Source organism: Bacillus rossius, chromosome 13 (assembly GCF_032445375.1).
Source record: "Bacillus rossius redtenbacheri isolate Brsri chromosome 13, Brsri_v3, whole genome shotgun sequence".
In the NCBI taxonomy this organism is placed as follows: Eukaryota; Metazoa; Arthropoda; class Insecta; order Phasmatodea; family Bacillidae; genus Bacillus; species Bacillus rossius.
Window position 1 is genome coordinate 12,284,352 of NC_086340.1, and position 19,874 is coordinate 12,304,225.

Here is a 19,874-nt window from a genome sequence, read left to right on the forward strand (position 1 = left end):
TGTACAAATGAGTTTCATACCAGGGTTTTTAAGACTTTATTACGCTTAATTTGTTAACGTATTGGATGTACGTTGGGCACATGCAGTTACCACCAGTCAGTATAGTTATAATTATATCTCGGTTTCAAACATAAAATTATTTTAATACAATGCTTTGCTTTGTATAGTTCGCTCCGACTAGCATAGGTCAGCGGTGAACAGAGATACGTTTATTTCAAGACCACCGAGTATGAGATTCCTATCAGTTTTATATTTTAATTTTACTGTAAAATACTTCACTCTCAGTAAATGTAATTGTTGCTTTAAGTTGGCTTTAAGTGATGTAGTTTATTTCAATTTAGCCAGCAAAACAGTTTTTTAATAGCGCCCTTGGTGTCTTATCAATGGTCCTGAGTTATGCTGGAAGTGCACAGGATAAACGGTAGTCTTACTGCGACGGCTTGTTTTCTCCTACTTCACTCCTTATTACAGCATTTTTTGAGTGCTGCCCTATCCCACGAAGTAATAATGCTTCACACACTAAATTACGCATCAGTGGAAAACTGGATGCCTCTGAAATCAGCTAACACCTGATTTACGTCAGTGCTTCGCAGTGGCATCTTCCTGCCATGGATCTTAAACATAGAAGAAATATTTTCAGTTATGAAATTTGAAAATCACAAATTAAAATAGACGGCTCCTATGGGTTCGCTGGACTGCACTTGACCAACATCGCCAAACGCAGCAGACACACAAGCAAGACGTCAAATTTTCTGTAAAAGGAAGAAATATCACTTTTTTAAAATGATTCATGCAATGGGTAATTATGATTTACTACAATTTTTTGGATATACACCATAATATCTGTTTATCTTCATCATTGTGTTTGTACATTTGCTGCTTTGTCCAAGTTTTGTTGTCTGCTTTTACTGTTATTTTTGAAATTGTCTCATTACTGATAGCTGACTATGTTCATCTGTCCTGTTATAATTTTTTTTTGTGTGTGACTTAATTCCTTCCACAAAATTCTTGTGATGTTTGATGTTTAAGTTTGAATGTGTTCGTCTGTTTAGTTATCATTGTGTTGTTCATAATAACTGTTTCCTTTCATCATTGGGTTAATCTTTTTTTTTTTTTACCTCAGCTAATTTAGGCTTGTTTTCTATGGTTTTTTTTCTTTTTTTTTTTTTCTTTTTCTTCTCCATTGTCACCACTCACCACCTCCGGCTAGCTCAAATTGGTGATGAGTGGAACATACATACAGATTGCAGGTCACGAAGAAAGAAGAAATTTATACGCAAAGTTCGATGTATTACCTGTTGTATTTATTTACGTAAAAATCACCCTATATTTCGTACAACAGAACACGAGAAAAAAAAAACTAACTTTACATAAAACAAATAATAGGGAAGCCTTCATTTCACATACGAGAGAGCCACACCCAAAGTTCATGCTCGCGTTTTTTTTTCCGTACCACAACAGTTGTATTTATTTGGGATGTAGCTTACTCATACGTCATAGGTACCCGTACGCAGTTCTATATCATTGTATAAATCGGTGTGGCATTAAATTTTGCGGTCGATTAGGATAGGTTAGCTACATTATAAATACTTTAAAACATTGTGGATGGTTGGTTATATTAGGTAAGTATAGCTAATTTAAAAATACCTACTGTAAAATCATTTTATGGTTGCTTAAAAAAAAAAACTTTTTAATATGTAGCTATCCAGGGCTAGGAAACCCTTTACATGTTGACTTTATTGACATGTTCTATATTCTTTTAAGAATCTGTTGAACGAATTTTGAAATAAATAAATAAATAAATTTCACAGTATCTTTAATGTAGCTATCCTAACCAAATCAACCGTCCACAATGTTTTAAAGTAGGTATTTATAATGTAGCTAACCTAACCTAATTGACCAATAGTTATCATGAGTTACAATGAACAAAAAAAAAACCGAAGATGCACGATCGGGCGTTTGGCTCCCTCGTCTGTGAAAAGAAGGCTTCCCCAAATAATACACGGAGCCATCGCTCGAACAATGACCATTCGGCCCGGTGTTCGGACAATGACTAACTTTACAGCCTTCCTTTCCTTCGTGCGGGCAGTGTCCTGGGCTATGCAGTTTTTTTAATTTTTAAACAAAAGATAAAGTATCTTAACTAAGGTGGTGATTTAGTAGTTCCGTATTGCAAAAAAAAAGTAATCTAGAACATTTATGATTAGAGCTGTAGCAAACCGTATGTATTCGGCACCTACTGAGTAACGGGTGCGCCATCCAGTAACGAGTAACGAAACGTTAGGTACACATGAATACATTTCGTTAAGCTGGGTTTACGATTGATTTCCTTAAGAATTATAACTTAACATCGAGCACACGATTAAGTCAAAACTACATTTTCCAGTTTATGATTGACATAGAAGTCGTTAATTCTAACCAATCACAGCACAAAACACATGGTCGGCCATTGTTCGAAACGGAGAAGCAGGTTTGAGATAGGTTATTGACAAATGGAATATTTATTTTATTTTATGGTTCGCACACGACCCGTCAAAATTCACACACGACAATCATAAAACATTCCACTAGTTTACATAGAGTCATATGGTAAGTACACGACTAAGTTTTAAGTCTAAATTCTTAATTTTCAATCGTAAACCCACCTTTAATCGCATTTTTCATATGTTTTACGCATGCGCGCGCTTATTCTAGAGGTGGGTTGTTACAGCAATTTTCGGTATCTGTTCCAACCTGATACTGATACAGTAATGGACCTAGTTACAAGTATCTGATACTTTTGTATCAGAGCAGTAGCTGTCCCAGAGAGCGACAAGGTATCAGCATTCTCGTTACAGGGTACACATCCTCCGTGCCGTCATCACCAGCGTAAAAAGGTATCGGTGTTTCTGATACATTATTTATCACGCCCGGTAATTCTTTATCTCTGTTACTCTCATGCCCGCCCTATACAGCCAGTATCAATCAGTTCAACATTCACTGCAGTTCGTCCTGGCCGTGTATTAATTAATTACCACCATGTACATTGTTGCGGGTTGTCATGCTTTGTAGTTAGTATCTTTATAGTGAAATAAGGAATGGATAAGTGCAGGAAAAAGACTTCATTGTTGTGGAATTTTTTACGGAAAATAATGAGTTTGCTAATTGTAATTTGTGTAAACAAAAACTGAGTTATAAATCATCATCGACTAATCTGAAGAAACATTTGAAACGTAAACATTGATATAGTATGCTCACTAATGTACGTATCTGTTTTTTTTATTTTTAATTTTTGATAAAATCGTAATATTTTAATGTATGAAAACACTAGTTACTAATTGTTTTCGGGAAAAAAAGTCCATCTGTTGATTACATCTGTTATTAGTGTCAACTGAGAATTTATTTGCATTTTCATAGCTGTTAGGTGCACAAATATAAATATTATATCTTGTATTAATGTACTTTTTAATATTAAAATTTCATTAGTTTTATTATTGAACGAGACTGTGCACGCACTGCGCACTGAGCGTACTTTGATGTGGGACAATAACCAAACGACTGGTAACAATTTCGCTTTGCGCCTCTCCTTCAACGCCTTCCCCTGCGCTTCCTCCCCTACATTATTTCCCTTCTTTATCCCTTATTCGTCGTTCCTGCTCCCTCCCCTTTCACAAGCTCCGCCCAAGTGACCGTCATCTCGTCGCCTGAGAATTGGAGTGTTCTATGTCCTTTGAAGTAGGAACTGAGATATAAGCATTTGAAAGTTCAAATTACTATGAATAGCATGACATAGAGCAAAATAATATTGGTCTTAAACTAAGAACAAACATTTTTACGTGCGTAGACGTGTGTGGATATAGTACAAATGAATACTAATATTAATTTCGTGTCCATAGCATAAAAAACCTAAAAAGTTGACATAGAACACTCCAATACTCAGGCGGCGATCTGCGATCGGGTTCTGCGCACGCGCACATTGGCCGTGGTGTTGTTCCAGGCGAATTCTGAACTGATACTAAAATTCTTGATACGTTTCAAGTGTACTCGTTTGCCGTTCCTGAAACAGGCACGTATCAGTGACAAAGTATCAGCTTGATACTTTTCGACCCACCTCTAGCTTATTCGTTACAAAGAACCATGTTTGTTTAATTTGGAAAATCGTCGTCCAAGTTTTTTTTACTGTTTATTAAAGGTAGTGTGTGTGTAGACAAAGTTTGAGATTGGAACAGAAACAACGTAGGAAAGTATTTTTTTACAAATTATAAATATGTATGTTTTTGTTTTTTTATTGTCGCGTATTTTCACGTTTTTTGTCTTAAAAGAGATATTATAATAAAGCCGCTCTAATGATATTTAATTGTTTCTTCGTTAACAAAAGCTGTTAATTATCAAATATTGTTAATTGTTTATATTCTATTTATTATTATTTACGCGACGTCATATTGTACGCGTACGCAATAGTGATGGGCAGAACGGATCTTTTGACCGAATCGGTTCTTTTGGATCAGTTCCGTGAGATGATTCGTTCAGAACGATTCGTTCATCTCGGTCAATTCGTTCTTTTCTGGCTCTTTTATCAGGTGTCGTAACTCGTTCATCTTTTAGAGTATTACGTACGTGTTTTTGTATTTGAATTTGAACATTGCTTTCCGTAGCCAGTGAATCACAGTTGCGTATATGAAACAAGATTATTTATATTTTATTACTTTTTAAGTTACAAATATTAATATATAGGCTATTTACACTCTAGGGACAGTAAAGTGTTTACATGTAGACCAACACATTTAGAGAAAAAAGACAAAAATTTAATACTACTGCAATTCAGTATGAAGAGAAACAAATGAAGTACATTAATTAACCCAAAAATGGTAAGTGTGAACATTTGTAGTTACTTTCCCTGTTATTTTTTAATTCATACGGTTTTTTTTTTTGTTTTTTTAGTTTTTTTTTTCCAAATTTGTGTATGTGAATGTGAAAAAGCAATTTTAAACTACTACTTAACAGTTGACATTTTCAGGTATAGATACTTTTCATGTTACCCTATTTTATTTGATCAGTTATCGTTTGCTCTTGTGAACATGCGCACGCTGTGATTACTAATTCTTCAGACTCCTGACGTCATGAATCATTTTACGAACGAATCAGACCGGGCGCGTGACCGGTTCTCTCATCTCGTTCTCTCGTTCTCTCCGCGTTTTCGTTCTTCCGAATCTTTCAAGGTACCGGCTCTCAAAGAGCCGGTTCTTTACATCGCGAACGAATCGCAAGATTTCGTTCTCTCAAAGATTCGTTCTTTTTGAACGAATCGTTAACGAACGACCCATCACTAGTACGCAATACGACTCGATTTGTTGCTGTAACATAACATAGCATGTTATGCGGTATCAGAAGTAACGAGTAATGTAACGATACGAAAGTAACGAGTACTAATTACTAATTGTTATAGTAACGAATACATACGGGTACGCTTTTTTTTTGTTACTTTTACACCTCTATTTATGATAAATATTCTTAGTAACGAACAACAACAAAAATCAATGTTGCCAACCATTACTTTCAAATAATTTACTTTCGAAACGTTAACGAATTTTAAGTTGTTAGGTTGCCTATGTTAAACCGCACAGGTACTAGGGATGGGTAGTTCGCGAACTACCAGTTCATTTGGAACTGTTCTGACGAGCGAACTAGGTGACTAGTTCGCTGTTACCAAAAACAATCGTTCTTTCGTTCTTTGCGTGTTTCTCTTCTCCTACACTGTTTGGTCCTTACTGCACATGCGCGAAAGATCCCTAGGTGACTAATTCGCTGTTACCAAAAACAATCGTTCTTTCGTTCTTTGCGTGTTTCTCGTCTCCTACTGTTTGGTCCTTACTGCGCATGCGCGAAAGATAAACCACCCCCCCCTCCCCCTCCCCAACCAAACCACTGTCACCCAATATGCCACGTCTTTCTTTCTTGCTTTCTTCCCTCTCTTACGTTTGTTCTTTATTTGGTCTCATCCCCCCCCCCCCCTACCTTTATTTCCCCATCGCTTCGTCAGTTCTAGACTTGCGCATAATAGTTCGCGACCGGGAGCGCTCCTTTTAGTTCGCAGCTCCTTGGCGAACTAGGTCGCTCTTTTAGTTCGTCCGCTCCCATCTCGAATTCAAAGAAGACAGGTCACAGATAGTTCGTTCGCTTTGCTACCGCTACTGCAGGCGATCTTCTTTGTATGTTATAATAGTTATTTTTTATAATGATCAGTGTTGTGAACGCCTAGATTATTATCCTTTTTTGGGTTATTATATATCAAATGAGTAAATAAAACAATAATTTACATAATTGGGTAAAATGGCGTATATAACAGTTCTGTTTTTATTCTTCACTTAACATACACTATAATCGAAACATTTTAATTTATAAAAGGATTTATTTTATAGCTAGTTTAAGAAATATTATTTATGAAATGCGTTTATTTTAGTGAATAAAATACCGTTTTATAAATATACAAATTATATTTTTTTTAAGAAATAATCAACAAAAATGTGTTATTATGTGCAGGCTACAAAATTACGTAAATTATTAAGAATAGAGACCCATTACTCTTCTAATTTGTTACCTTACAATTAGATATAGAAAAAAAGCCGTAATTAATACCCGAAAGGGAGAACGAGTGACGACTTTTGATAAGAGCCAGATCATGTGCACAGAACTAAAAGAAGGAGATCGGTAAAAGAACGAGCTAATGAACTGAGGAGCGAGGGATCTGGGAACTAGTTCGCGTAGTTCGTCTGTGGGAGCGCTCTTCCGAACTAGTTCGATCGCGAACTACACAAGTCTAGTCAGTTCCAAGCAGAGACGTTCCAAGTACTGATCTGAACTACGAAGACCGAAGAGAAAGGGAGTACATATACACACTGAACTAGCTAGTTCAAAGACATAGATAGTATCGTTTGACTATCGTGAACTCTTAATTTTTATCTAATATTCTTTAGACATTTACATTACATATTGACATTAAAAAACGTGTCACGTAAATAAGTGTAATTACGTTAAATTTCAGATAGCCTATATAACCTAAAATTAAACTTTCATTACACATAGACCACACATTACAAAACTACACTAAAATTTAAAGAAACATAATAAAACTTACCTAATACGAAAAAAATCAGCTTAGGTTGTCACAGATGAGAAAACATGTGAAAATAAGCACTTTACTTGCAGAAAATAAATTAATACACATTCAAAAATGTAAGAAGTGTGTGAAAGAAAAACAATATGATAGTCGCTCATTTGTAATGGGAGATATTGTTTACAAGCATCGGATTACTGTGTGCCTCTTTTATTTATAGAAAAAGAAATGCCCATAAAACAAAAAGTCTGTAACGATTGTGTTGGTGCAATGTATGGAATATTTTGTTTAAACATTGGAAACCGCGATACAGTCCGCGACCGATGTAGTTCAATAGAACGGTTCCTAAAGAACTAGTCTTTGAAGTGACTAGTTCCGAACGAACTAGTTCGTTCCAAAGAACTATATTTCCCATCCCTAACAGGTACTGATTTCCAAAGAAAATCAGGGCGTTAGTTATAGCACTCCATGGTTATAGCACTGAATCGCTACTTTTTATCCTCTTTGCTTTATGCTCGGACGTGACTATTTTCCAGAAGGTGAAAGTGTGCTGAAGCGTCAACTAGGCTATGCGGCTGAAGAATCGCACTGGGGCAACCGATTTGTGAAAACGAAACGTTTTCGTTTCATATAGGAAACGCAACACCGATGGCAGTTCTTCGACCAACAAGGTAATAAACTTAACTTCAATTTAATTTTATTGAGTCGTCGGCTTTGTCAGCTATACTCGAGGCAGGAACCAAGTACTGGGATGCAATTTTTATTTGCAACATGTAATTTTTCGTCAACTACAGGTCCAAATTTATGAATTTGTTTTCGTCACTTCATGTGTATGCAGAATTTACATACCTAGCATTGTGGTTGCAAAATTAACTGGCACAGTATATTGGGGTGTCCTATTTGATTGGGCTTGGTCGAATTGAGTACCTACACGAATCTGCCATCGTACGAGTAACTGTCACGCTACGTCATTACGTTAGGAGTATTCAAAAGTTTACGCGAACTTTCAGAACGTGAAGGCAAGAAATGCATTGTGTTTAAACCGGACAGAACGATTTTCAGCCGTGTTTTACAGTAACTTGCGTACATACCTTGATTGCGCACCAAGTAAACTAAAATATTTCATCGAATTTTTAATACTGCAGTTTTGAGTACGTTCTCAATGTTTTATAACGGTATTTTAAAGTGTTATGTGATGTTTTATTTAGCCGTAATCCTTTCTGAATTTTCCAGTCACGATCATTTTTTGAGCACAAAAATACATTTTAAGTGACTATTTCTTTCGCAAAATATTTTTGTAAAATAGTTTAAAGCACTTGTAGGCACATTTTCGTTTAAGGAATGCGGGACGACAGTTTTTGTTTGGAGCTTTTGTCGATTCCTGCTGCAATTTGTAGATTGAAGTACGATTAACGTTTTTGCAGCTTAATTGGCAATATTGCGGGTTTTGGTGCTAGTCATTTTAGGTTATTGCGTGCTGTGTGCATTTGGCAGGTTCTGCATGCATGTGCCCGGTATTTTAATTTCTAAGGGCATAGTTTTTTTTTGTAAAGAAACGGTCAAAACCATGCTGTGTATTATTATCGCGTCTATGACTTTTATTTATTTGAAGAAAAAAAAATCCTTTCAGAAACGTTTTGTAATCCTACGCCCTATAACCACTCATTGTTTTATTTACAGCTCTGCTTCACCACCTTTAGGCGATACCTTTTTCAGTAATATTGATAGTTGTGCACAGGGCCGGTGCAAGGTAAATTGGTGCCCTAGGCGGAAAACCTTAATGCCTCCCCCCCCCCCCTTCACCCCCCCGGCCGGATACCCCAAAAAAAATTTTCCTTGCCTCAAAATACATCACGAAAGCCTAAGATTTTGTCAACAATCAAATGTAAGCAGGCTTGTGTTTTTTTTTCTTTTTTACTTATTACAAATCAGAAACAGGTCGCCGTGGACTTTAAATAATTACTTATATCAATATAATCATTCCAAACTGTTACAAAAATCCATTTTAATCTAGTTTCAATAATCGTTAAACATATTGTATCAGCTGTCATGTGTCGTGCTGCGCCGCCCCCAGCTACTTGGCGCCCTAGGCGGGTTGCCTAGTTCGCCTATATGGACGCGCCGGCCCTGGTTGTGCAGTTAGTCAATTATAATTTTTGTTTTGTTTTTATAAAGTGAATCCTATCCGGGTATCGTGTTTGAAATTTTTTTCTGGAGCTGAGTTCAAGAACGGCAAATTTTTCATTTGTTAGGGTGAAAAGAGTACAATCTTCTGAGGGACCGACATTTAGTATGGAGAAAAACCGTGGACCATGGTTTTTCGGGATGTTCCCGTCTCACCCCTCCCACCAATGCGTTGCATCTCTACTCAGCCTCTGAACCATACTGAATGACACAGAGGTCGAAGAGACGTAATTATTTGATTAGTTTTTCAAGTCCACCGCAGTCGAGCTTTGTTCGCGGGTGTCAAGGTGCGTGAGAGACATGATCTCTCACGCAAATGAACGACAGTTGCGTGAGCTACGTACACGAGTTGACAGGGGAGGCTCCACGAAAGGTTCTCGGGAGGGGCTTTCGTACAAACATTTGCCAAAGTTTTTAATGTTGAGCAACATCTTGGCTCTCGGTGTACGACATTTAGCGGGAGTAATTTCGTGAATTGAAACGGAAATATTACCATGGTGCTGCAAAACTGTGGCGGATGGCGTGAAACAAAGTTCACATAAGCCAAAGGTAAACTTTTATAGAGTATTATTAACAGTTTCGTGAATTTTAACAAGATGGGCCAAAGCCGGGGTCTCCCCCCCCCCCCCCCCCCCCCCCACCATTTCACTATACAGTTAGAAATTTCCCTCTGCAAATGGAATTACTCGATAGTCGACGTAGCTGCTTCGGCAGCGAATTTTAATAAACTCAAATAAGTAATTTGTAATTGTAGATGAAATTTTTTAAAAATATTTTATAACTTTTTTTAAAATTGAATTTAAGTGTTTTCTAAATTTTAATTTAAAAATACGCCTATACATTTTACGAACCTTAGGGTTTGAATTTCGCAAACTGGTACAATCGTGGTTAGTAGTGATATCCGTATGTTTATTAGTACCGTATCTACCCAAAACGTATAACTTGGTGTAATACCAAAATCTCTTGTCTGAATAAGTTTTTGATACGACCAACGATAACTGCAAGGGGTTGAAGAAACAAGGGTTGGGAATAAAAAATAATATAATTCCCTTAATGATCGTTTGTAAATCTTATAATTTTTATCCAAACCTTTTTTCTGAAACATTTTTTTGATACAATCCATTGCTGCAAAGATTAAAAAAAAAATGGGATGGAAATAAAAAAAAATTAATTAAATCCGTACCTTATACACTATTAAATCCATTCCTTTTTGTTGTAAAACCTAAAAATATGATCTACAATTTTTGTCTGATATTATTTTTTATATGACCGACCATTATTGCAATGGGTGGAAAATAACAGAGGTTGAAATACAGAAAAATTCCTAACTCCTTTAATATGCTCACTATCAAATCCGTTAAACTTGTTTGTAAATCTTATAATTCTTTCAAAAACATTGTTGGAAACAATTTTTGACCATTAAAAAAATTATTACAAGGGGTTGAGAAACCTGGGGTTGGAATGAGAAAATAAAACTTCCTTACCCGGTACACTATCGAATCCATTAAAACTATTATTAAAATAAATTTTTTTTTAACCCAAACATTACTGCAATAAGGTTCGAAAGTAAAATAAAAGTCATTACTTTTTTTAAATATATTTACTATCATATATTTTGATTAAACGTATTATCGCCGTAAATACATGCGTTTGGAATTGAAAAATAAATTCGAAATTTCTTAGTACATAATTTGATTGTCACGTTAATAGTGCAAGGATGCAAATTAACGTTTGAAGGTAAAACAAATTAAATTACTTTAGTTGGCATATAATATGAAATTCGTTCTAAGCTATTCAATGCTGGATACATAGTTGACGTCGTCCAGCCGAAGGCCACCTGAAGCCCGACCTGCACCCGCCAGTATCCGACCCCGCTAACGGAACGCACCCCTAGCCATGGCCCACCCGACTCAGGCGAGCCCCTGATGACAAGATAGAACCAAGGGCCGTGTCTAATTAATCAAACACCTCGACCCCAGTTCATTAACAATTAAACCTAAATTAATAGTAACTCCACTATTAATTAAAACCCCCGCCCAGAGAAAGTGCGATGCAGAAGTGCCCGAGTCACTCATGTGTGAACTTGCCATAATAAGTTTGTGAGTGTCTCCGTTGCGGCCTTCAGCCTTAATTAATTATAGTGTTGTGTTAACGTAAGTATTACCTCCCCGTTTTTTATGTGTAACTAGCCACTGGAGCAGTCAGCAAGCGATGAACAGTCTCTGAACATTGAAACTTAAATTTACACAAATCAATTAACCGTAATATTATTAAAGACCATCTGCCAATCATATTAATTAAGAATAATTAATGTATGAATTTAGAGCTGCTCTCAGCTTATTATTATTAAAATAAATTCCGAATAACGGAACTTTAGCAGCATTGGCGCGAGAGAACGCTGAGACCTTCCCTCGCGCCAAGGCCAGACGCCAGTACAGAGCGACTCGCGGACCGGGGCGGACGTGCGTTCAACGGGGAGCCATCATCCTTTGTTCTACACTGAGCAGTATTTCTGGTAATTATAAGTCATCGACCTAAACCTATTTTATTTCTCTTTACGTAAACTGCCCGTGCGTCCCCGGTTCTTTTACGGTGCAGGGCCTAACCCGACCGCTTAACTTTAAACTCCCCGCACGAGCCATCACGCGGTGGTTGTTCATCTTACGGAACGTGCCGACTCCACTACCTACGAACTTTTACTTAAATGCCGAGTGCACGGGCGCCGACAGCTACGTGTAAAAACTTTTCGTCTAATTTAACTGCGGGCCGCGACTCACACAGGTGATCACGGACGCCGCCAAGTTAGTAACTTTCGGGATTGGCCGTCTCCAATCAACCCCCCCCCCCCCCCCCCTCCTTCTAACCTCGGCTGGCGTGAGGGCTTAAACTAGAAATAGTGCGTCAGAGCACTATTTTTTAACCAAGTGTATTTTTTTGTAGGGTAATTCCTTGTGCGCCGTGCAAGTGTAATGTAAGTGTAATTGTCCAGCTGATTAAACGACCACTTCGCACACTCCGTGCGCGACGTGTCATCGACAGTATAAATCTCGAGTTCGTGTTCGTTCTTGTATTGAGTCTCCCTACCCCAGCTAGGAATCAGTGTATTATGCTGCACAGGGCATGTGATGTGATACCAGCTAGGGACCCCTCCAGCCACGAACTTCGTCGACGGTCCTAGCAGGCCACGCAGGGGCAACGCACCCACGAAACCCGAATTTGGTTAGACGCCGAGTTAACCTGGCGCCCTCCCGGAACACAATTATAATAAGAGCCAATTTCCCGCTAGGATACACGCCCGGTCTCGAACACGAGAACCCGGACGGCGGCATATTTAAAAATATTCGTATTATTTTCTATGCATGGAGAACGAGCAAATATTCAATCGATTATTTTGTAATAGTGGAGAACATTATATATGTTCCAGAAGTCTCCAAAATGTTTCCAGAATAAATAGGTAATTCTAAATCTACCTATGGCTGTAGGCTGTGCCGAAAGGGATTTTTTTGTTTGTAGCTTTTTTTTTAATCCTTTGAAAATTTAGTTGCATGGTGCGCGCGCATTGTAAAAATTCACTCCAGTTTTTTTTTATAAACACCCCCCACCCCCCTAAATAAGTATAACTTTAAAAAAACTAGACTTGAGGCCAAAGTTACGTTGTGAGATCAAATTGCGTTGTCTTAGGAGGTGTTGAGACGAGTGGTCCCACCTCAAATTATTTTATATTTATTTTGCAATAAATATTTTTTTTTGTGTTTGTAATCTTTATTACTGTTAGTTATTGGTTCTGCCTTCCGCAATTGTGTGTCGGTTCAAGTTTTGTAACGCTACGTAGGTTGTGTTGGTACGGTTGTGTACATTATCTATGGCGCGCCCTGGTTGCTTTGTTCCGTGGCCGCTGCGATTGTCGCTGCGACACGGCTGCTGTCGCGACAGGGGTTAAGCCTAGTCCAGACTAAACAAATTTTTCAGAACAATGTTCCCGATGTTCCTGAACAGCTCAAATTTGTTTATGAATTGTTCCTGGAACTGTTCAGAAATGTTACGAAACAAAATCAGTCATGTTCCTTGTTTCCCGTTGGAGATGGAAAAACACGGGAACATTGAACAAGTTGCTACTAAACTGCTACTTGATGCGGCATTAGACTTGGCAGCATGGCCCAGCTGCATCTACCGAATGAGACGTTTGGCAGCCTATTTAACTGAAGTTACGTTCAACACCTAAGGTGGACGATCTAAAATAATATGTTCTTGAACGGAGGGCCGTTTTTTTTTTTTTTGCTTGTTGATTCGTGACACAGTGAGGCTATAACTTTAAGCTGCATAATAGCCAGGGGCGGAGCCAGGGGGGGGGGGTTTGGGGTGTTCTAACCCCCCCCCCCCCCCCCCCCCCCCCCCCCCCGGGCCCACTATTTTTTTCTTATCTGAAAGTAGGTTAGCTAAAAGCCTGGGTGTCTTACTGCTATCACCGGCCACTGCACTGGAGGGGAAGAGTAAGCGAGCCCTACCGATTATCCTTCCCTTCCCCTACCCCTGTCGCGAGCAGAAGCTATAAGGTTGTGACGCAGTGACGGGTCCCAAGTTTTCAAATATCTTACAAATATTGTATTTAACCAGCGCGGTAATTATAAGCAGGTGGTGTCTGGGTAACTCTTCAAACTAAAGCTTATTGTTTCGAAAAATAGGCCAGTTCTGCCGAAACCCAGCCATTTTTATCCTTTTTTTTTTCTGTATTGTCGAGCTTCGAACATGATTTATGATTTTGAGTGGACGTGGACAAGGCACTTGGATTGATTAAAATATCTTTAATTAATTTCTTTCTTCATCACTCAAACAATTTTTTATTAAAAAATTAATAACATTTTTACCATTACAATATTTAAAGTTAAGTACCGAAAACTGCTCAAACAGCACAATTTAAAAACGTTAAAATCCAAATTTTTCCGGGGGGAACCATGTTTCTTAACCCCCCACCCCCCCATACACAAATCCTGGCTACGCTACTGATAATAGCTTTCATTTGTGAGTGGCTGGCACTTATTTTTTTTTTTACATGCTTTATATTAGCTTCACCTGTATGTTTGTCTGTCCGTCTGTAACTCTTTCGACTAAGAGTGAGTGGCTCATTACTATAAAATGTCCCACCAATTTTATTACGTTCGTTAGCCGAGTGGTCTAAGGCGCGCAACTTCTGTGACGTCAGCTTTCGGATTCAGCAATCATGGCTTCTACTCCCGGCCACGCCGAAAAAAAAAATGTTTTTTTTTTTCCCCTGGTAAATTCTAAGATTATATCCATACATCTAACTGTAAATGAATCGGAGAGACTTTACTATTTCTTTGTGACGTTGCAACTCCAAATAGTTATCTCAGATGGTAACAGGTAGTGTCGGTAACTCATTTCCCTATGATAATTATACATAAATATAGTTTAAAAAACTTAAAAAAAAAAAAATTCTTTTAAAGAATTTCAAACTAAAAAGTTAAAAATAAATATAGTTTAAAAAACTAAAAAAACATGCTTTTAAAGAATATCAAACTAAAAAGTTAAAAATAAATATAGTTTAAAACACTAAAGAAACATGCTTTTAAAGATTATCAAACTAAAAAGTGAAAAAATAATTTTAAAATTTAATTTATGACAATAGTATATAAGCAATACTAGTATAAATGAGAAAAAAGCATGGGGCGCTTAATATACAAAAAATATGGCACAAAGCGCCTCAAGCTTATTTCTCATTTATACTAGTATTGCTTATATACTATTGTCATAAATTAAATTTTAAAATTATTTTTTACTTTTTAGTTTGATAATCTTTAAAAGCATGTTTCTTTAGTTTTTTTAACTATATTTATTATATCGGAGGACTGAACTGCGTAAATTTCAAGTATCATACTATTACAGTGGATTAATAGAAACTTTTACTTAAAGCATAATGGATTTATAGATATGAGTCTTGATTTATTAAACAGCAAATACTCTATCGCATTCATTGTTGCTCACGACAGACTCTACGGCAGGCTTACAGCGGAGTGCGTGGTGTTGGTTAATACTGCTTGTTCCACGCAGCAAGATCGTTTCATAGCTAATCTGAGGTGACACACTTTATTTTGGACCTGTAATGTTCATGTTAGTCCGTATGATTCATGGCAGAGACTAAAAGTATATGGACGTTTGAGGTTTCTGGAACAATGTTTTTTATCAGAATTAAATGACCAGGAAAGCGGAAGAGGCTATGTGTAATAGAGCTGTAGCAAACCGTATGTATTCGGTACTGAGTAACGGGTGCGCAATCTAGTACCGCGTAACGAAACGTTACACACGAATGGATTTCGTTACTCGCATTTTTCGTATATTTTACGCATGCGCGCGCTTATTCGATGAATTTAAAAACATACGTTATAAAGAACGATGTTTGTTTATTAATTCAACAAAAACTGTTAATTATCAAATATTATTAATTGTTTATAATTATCAAATATTATTAATTGTTTATATTCGATTTATTATTATTTACGCGACGTCATACTGTACGCGTATGCAATACGACTCGATTCGTTGCTGTAACATAACATAAGCATGTTTATGAGGTATCGGAAGTAACGAGTAACGTAACGATACGATAGTAACGAGTACTAATTGTTATAGTAACGAATACATACGGGTACGCTTTTTTTCGTTACTTTTACACCACTAATGTGTAAGTAGGCGAGCTATAATCCAGCAAATTTGTTTTCGACGTGCGCAGACCCCAGTGTCAGGCAGCGGTCACGTGATTCTAGCGGTGGAGTGGAGGGGATCAGTTGACGGTTGTGCTTCCTGGATACGCAGCTCCCGAGATAGTGCTTCGCAGGTCGGTTTACACGATACTGTTTGCGTTATGGCTTCAACTTCAGGAATTAAGTCACGCATTTCAGCCGGTACACCATTACGTGGACAGGCAAGGGAAATCGTTTACAATGTTGTAACACATTTAAAAGACCATAAACGTTTATATAAATTAAATTACAACGTCACAGAATCGGCAAGTGCGGCGACAGGTGTTTCGCAATCAACCATTAAAAGTATCATTGCGGAAGGTAAAATTAAAAGTAGTTTATCATTTTCCACACCCACGGGTACGAACAAAGACCGAAAGAATTGAAGTTGATGACTTTTCCGAATGTGCGATTCGTAGGAAAATTCATTAATTTTATACCGTTAGAAAAACAGTGCCGACATTAAAGAATTTGACAAAGTCCTTACGAGATGACGGTATTTGTGAACTGCAGCAAAAAAAAAATACTTGCGCAAACTGTTGAAACGTCTCGGTTTTCGATGGAAAACATGTCAGTCTGGAAGAAAACTTTTGATAGAGAAACCTGAAATTACCGCATGGATAGGAAAATATTTACAAGATATTCGTGCGTACCGAAATGCAGGGCGGAATATAGTATATATTGATGAAACATATCTACACGCTACTCGCAGTTTAAGTTCTTGCTGGCAATCCAGCACTGAACTGGAGGTCACATAATCTATCGGTAAAGGGCAACGATTGATAATTGTGCATGCTGGTGGCGAACAAGGCTTTGTCCAGAATGCGTTATTGATTTTTAAATCAAAACAAAAATCCGGTGACTATCACGATGATATGAACTATGCAAATTTTTCGTTGTGGCTAGAACAAAAGTTACTACCAAATTTGCCAACGCACAGTGTCATCGTTTTAGACAAAGCTAGTTACCACAATGTTCAAACTAATAGAAAACCTTCATTAGCTACTCTTAAACATGACATTCAAGATTGGCTTAGGGAAAATAGCATCCAGTTTTCTCCTGACATGAACAAATCAGATTTGTTGTGTTTGGTGAAACACCATCCTTCCCCAAAAATATTCAAGGTAGATGAAATCATAAACAAATATGGCCATGACGTGATTCGATTGCCCCCCTACCACCCGGATCTAAATCCGATCGAGCTAGTGGGGGGGGGGGGGGGGGGGGGGGGGGGGGGGACATCAAGAGGAAGGTCTCTGAGGAAATAGGTAACTCGTTGGACGAAAAAAGAAAACTATGTGAGAAATTGTTTGCTTCGTACTCCATCGAACAGTGGAAAAAGTGCTGCGAACATGTTAAAGGTGTTGAAGCTGAATATTTCAGAAGTGATCGAATCATGGACATCGACAAAATTATTGTAACCCTTCAATCATCTGATGAAAATTCAAGTGGAACAGATACTGCATATAGCTTCGATTTTGATTTCGACTCGGACTAGGTAAGGTTAATATTTCTTATGGTTATTCAAAATATTAATTACTCTTTTTAATGGTTCTTTTGCAGCTGTATGTGATAACTATGCAGGTTGCATAGCCTATGCGAATTAATGTTCTATTGGCTTAATATATTAATATTACTTATTATGGGGAATGGTGTACTTATACCTGACAGCAAACATTTCGACTCAACTTGGTTGTCAATTTTGTTTACATTTAATTGACACTTTGCGATTGCCGGGTGCATGTAATGTATAGTTTTTTTTTTCTGTCCAATGCCCTAAATAGACATGCAGTTGTTTCTCAGAGGTTCCAATTTCCTATGAGACTTTCTTCGGTGACAGTGACATTTCATTAATGGGATATATTTAGAAAAGTTAAGTGCATGCTTCTATAGATGTGCCCGTGCATATGATCAATATGTTCATCTAGATATATAGAAGTGGGAATGAATATGTAGTTATCATAATTTTGAGGGTTTCCAAAATACGTTTCAGGAGTCTTTTCCCCCTCGATTACCGATATCGGACGTCGATTTCATTATTGCGTCAACCAAATGACCCCCATAATGCTGCGTCAAACGCAACAAATATTTTGTTAGTGCGAATACCTTTCAGCCTCATCGCGAAGCGAGTGAAGTGCGTTCGTGTAAGTTGACCTTGAGGGAGGAGTGGCCCTCCCCTACCTGCAGACGATAAGGAGAGGCAGGAGGGGTGGAAGCTAGGGAGGGAGGAGCTGCGCGGAACAGAAACGTACAAGGTCAACATAGTGGTTGAGTGGTTCGACCCCAGGCCTGCCACCTAGGTGATCCAGGTTAGATTACTTCAAGGGTAGGGCCAGCGATGCTGTGGTCTGTGGGTTTTCTCAGGGTTCTCCCGTTTCCCCCACCAATCCATTCCGTTGATTAAATCTGCATGACTGGGTTGTTTCTTTCCAAGTGTAAAAATAACACATTTTGTACAATAATTTTGTAAACGGTCAAAAATATGTAGCAGTAAAATGAAATTTTAAAAATTTAGCTGAAACAAGCAGCATTTATGTTTTAAACTAGCAAAATTATAATCTGAAGTGTAAATTAGCGAAGAAAGAAAACAGCATCTATGGCAAGATGCTGATTTTTTTCTGCCCCTAACTAAAATCAGCAAAAGATGTAGACATAATTTGAGACCATTGTAGTATGTGGTATATTTGTTGTGCATTGTCTTGTCCCAGTATTTAGATGGTTGTTACAAGGAGCAGTTAATGGGGATGTGTGGCTCGTATACATGGAAGCGTCGTACTCATGTAGTTGTGTTTTGGCAGGACTGTCTACGGAGATGGTCTCCCGGTCCATGTTGTGGACCCAATCGACTCAGTTGGACTGTAGCCTGCCTCTGATGGCTCAGCGACCAAAAAAGGTACAAGTCAGAGTTGGGGGGAAAAAAAACAGTTTTTTTTTTTTGTTTAGGTTCAAACCAATTTTTTTATTACATTGGTTATTTTGGTTCTCAGCATGTTCAAATGAAAGCCATACAACATCCACCTTTCTGCCACTCATGTTGAACTCATGTTGACTGAGACTTAACCACAGAAAAGGGTATTTCCCCGCGGGAGGAAGATTCTCCATAGAAAGGGGATTTGCAGTACACCTATCCCTTACACGTCTTCAGATTGCGCGAATTAATTTAGCACGATGTTGATTTTACTGCCCCCAGTCTTGAGTAGCACGTCTGTAAGTTCCAGTAGCAGTTTTACTTGGTATGTACCTTAAAAGTTTAATTTTTAATGACGGTGAAGACGAAATCCACTTTTTAAAATTATGAAATTTTGCAATTTTATTACTCAATAAAATCTTGGCTCTGCCTATCTATTAGTAATTACTACTTTGACTGTGCTGCTGGTTTCATTACTTCTTGGTTTATTCCGTGCGTGCTCTCGGGACGGTGGGCGGGCGAGTGGGTGTTGACGCCGTGTGTTGCAGTGCGCCAACTGCGCGGAGTGCCAGCGCAAGGACTGGGAGAGCCACCGGGTGGAGTGCGTGCTCTCTGCCACGGATGCCTCCACCATCACCGCCTCCTCGGGCCAGGTGCTGCTCGTCGTCGAGTAGAGCTGTAGCAAACCGTATGTATTCGTTACTGAGTAGCGGGTGCGCCGTCCAGTAACGAGTAACGAAACCTTACACACTGCTGCATCTCGTTACTCGCATTTTTCGTATGTTTCACGCATGCGCGCGCATATTCAATGAATTTACGTTACAAAGAACAATGTTTGTTTATTAAGTAAAGTATAATTTGGAAAGTCGTCATCTCAAGTTTTTTTGCTGTTTATTAAAGGTATTGAGTGTGTAGACAAAGTTTGAGATTGGAA

General features: G+C 38.0%; 1 long non-coding RNA gene across 1 annotated transcript; it reads left to right on the plus strand.

Annotated features, from left to right (window-relative positions):
- Positions 1-7,658: 7,658 nt before the first annotated feature.
- On the plus strand, positions 7,659-19,583 carry LOC134538638 (uncharacterized). The gene is made up of 3 exons (XR_010076181.1): positions 7,659-7,764; positions 18,831-18,925; positions 19,489-19,583. It is a non-coding gene; the product is annotated as an uncharacterized LOC134538638 (long non-coding RNA).
- Positions 19,584-19,874: the final 291 nt, after the last annotated feature.